Source organism: Triticum dicoccoides, chromosome 5A (genome assembly GCF_002162155.2).
Source record: "Triticum dicoccoides isolate Atlit2015 ecotype Zavitan chromosome 5A, WEW_v2.0, whole genome shotgun sequence".
NCBI lineage: Eukaryota > Viridiplantae > Streptophyta > Magnoliopsida > Poales > Poaceae > Triticum > Triticum dicoccoides.
This window is the reverse complement of record NC_041388.1, coordinates 76,651,810-76,654,572: the sequence shown is the minus strand read 5'-3', so window position 1 is coordinate 76,654,572 and position 2,763 is coordinate 76,651,810.

Here is a 2,763-nt window from a genome sequence, read left to right as displayed (position 1 = left end):
GATATGGGTCTAGTAGACATGACATCTAGTGGGTCCCGCATAGTTCTCGAGAACTCTTTGGGGGCTTGTAGCCGTTTATCCACCGGGCAAGCCAGCAACCCCACGCCATTCGCATGCCCTACTCGTCCCCGTCTTCTACCTTACAACAGTTCGCTCCTAGTCGTCCCATCCTTTCACATTAGTTCGCTCCCAGTTTTTTTTGCGGGGTACAATAGTTCAGCTTCTCCTAACCCTCCTCCAAAATCCATGGCCTCCCAAATCTCCATGGTCGCCGCTGTGTACCAGGTTAGAGCCATCACCGGCGATCGGTTCATCGTCATCTACACACGTGGATCCGAGACGGTGAAAGCATGGATTGCTCACTTCCTACGCATGTTCAACAGTTCAACGGATGAGTGGGTCGCTGGGCTAGATGTTGAGTACACTACAGTCCGGGGACGAGAGAAGGATCTAAAGGACGAAGAGAGGAAGAAGCCCGCCGTGATCCAGGTTTGTGTACATAATGTTTGCTTGGTCTACCACATATGCCATGTCGACATTGAGTGCCAGGATTTTAAGAACTTCCTCAAGGACAAAAGAGTGAAATTCGTTACGGTAGGCTTTAAGAACGACAGTGACATCCTGCGTCGGATAGGTCTCGTTGTAGGCCAGCCCTTCGATCTCCAGAAGGCAAGCCTGGTGTCCTCCTCTCAACCTTCAATGCAGACCCTGGTAGCAAGCCATGATTGATCCTTCGTACGCTAAACTGAAGAAACCTCATCACGAGTTTCATCATGCATGGGAGTCGAAGACATTAGATGAAGATCACATCCTGTACGCAGCAATGGATGCCTACCTTTGTTTAAATATCTACAAGGGCTGGATGAAGAAGTAGAGCTCAGTGTCCGGTTCAAACAAAGAAGCGTCGGCGAAGAGGAAGAGGACGAAGTCGAGGACGTGGACTCGGACTCCAAATAGGTGGCAGTGTCATCGCTCATGCTGGTTCTACTCCAGTGTCAAGCGGACTAGTTGCTTATTAGTTTATTTTCAAGGGTGTGTTGTGCTAAGGCCCCAGCAGAACTATGTTTATGTTCTTTCTCGTTATTTGAACCCTTTAGTATCTACAGTAGTACTAGTACTATGTCTTACTACTGTTCTTCTTGCAGTTGGTACTACTGCTCGTATCTTCGTGTTCCTACTGTACTTAATACATTCATACTAGTAGTATAATTTGGGTCAGTCGATTTGTGAAAGAAGTTCGATGGAGCGAATGAAGAAGATGGCAGAAGAGGTGGAAGAAGCCCTTCTAGCCATCCATGTTGCATCAAACGGCTCACATGAGTCGACTGACCCAAATTGCTCCTTCAGATTGCAGGATCCACGTGGCATTCAAGGTCTCGAAGGTAGATTCCGCGTCCGCACCCGGTTTGCGGGCTCGACGAGCGCGCGACCGGCTTCCGGAGTGACAGCCACGATGCACACCTCCTCCGCGCGGGCGGAGACGACAATGACACGCTAGTTCCTCCTCGCCGGTGTGCTGGACCACGCGCTCGTCCTCCTCTTCGTACGCTGCATGCATAGATGCGGCTCCACCAGTTGCTCGCGTGCTTGGCAGCACAGCGGCATCACGAGAAAGGACTACAGACGACGTGAGTGGGCGATCCTTCGGCTTCACGGCACAGGGATGGCGGCGACACGGCGGTGATGGGCGAGAAATTGTTGGCCGGAGCAGGCGGGCGCCGGCATGCACAATGGCGGCGACGGCATATTGATGAGTGCGCGTGTGGGAGCTTACTTTAGTTTTAAATATAAGGTTGGTCAAACTTAAAAGAAAACCGTACTAGTATACGTAAACATTAGACTTAAGCAGCGCTTTTATTAGTTAGTACCACAGCCATGATACGGAATCCTGTGCAAGCTCGTGAACCGCGGCCGCGCGGTCGATCGAACGGTGCGTCACTGTGTTGCGCTCAAAGGACATCCACCGAACCTTTTTGTGTGTGTGAAAACAATCCTCGAGGATTACTCAACTTTTTTTTCCTGTGAAAGTTCTTGACGCTGCAAAATTTCCATATATTTGAATTTAGCTGCAGTTCGTGTTTATTTGGATTTGGACGTTTTAGGTGCGCCCTAGTTTTTTTTAATACTGATTTTGTGTGTGTGACTGAGAGAGAGCGTGTGTATGTGTCCATATGTGTGTTGTGGCGGAAGGGCAATGTGGAGACGGTGTGCGTGTGATACAGACATAGAGAGGTGTGAATGTGCAAATGATCATGCATGAGTGAGACATAGACAGATGTCGATATGTTGTGTATACATGAGAGAACGGTCTTCTAGTTTACTTGTGTGTGTGTGTGAGAGAGAGAGACAGAGAGAGGAGCATCCGTAACACAACAACCATCTCTCTCGATTCGTCCATCCCTCGCACGGTTGCATGCAACACATGCATCAACGCGCACATTTTGACACCCTCACCCGGCCCCTGCCCACCTCAAGGCCCGCAGAATCTCTTCATGAATACCCATTTCTCTCCTTAGGTTTGTTTTCTCTCAATATCTGACACACACACACACACAAACACACACACACACACAGAGACACACGCAACACAACACACACACACACACACACTCCCTTGAGCACACAATTCATCCCCATCCAAGGTTATACGGCGACCACTCTCGCTTGTGCTTCTTTGCACCCCAACATGCACAATACCTCAATCTTCAAAGAGGGCAACGAGCAGATCGAAGATGGCGACCACACCGCGCTAGAGAAAGCGGG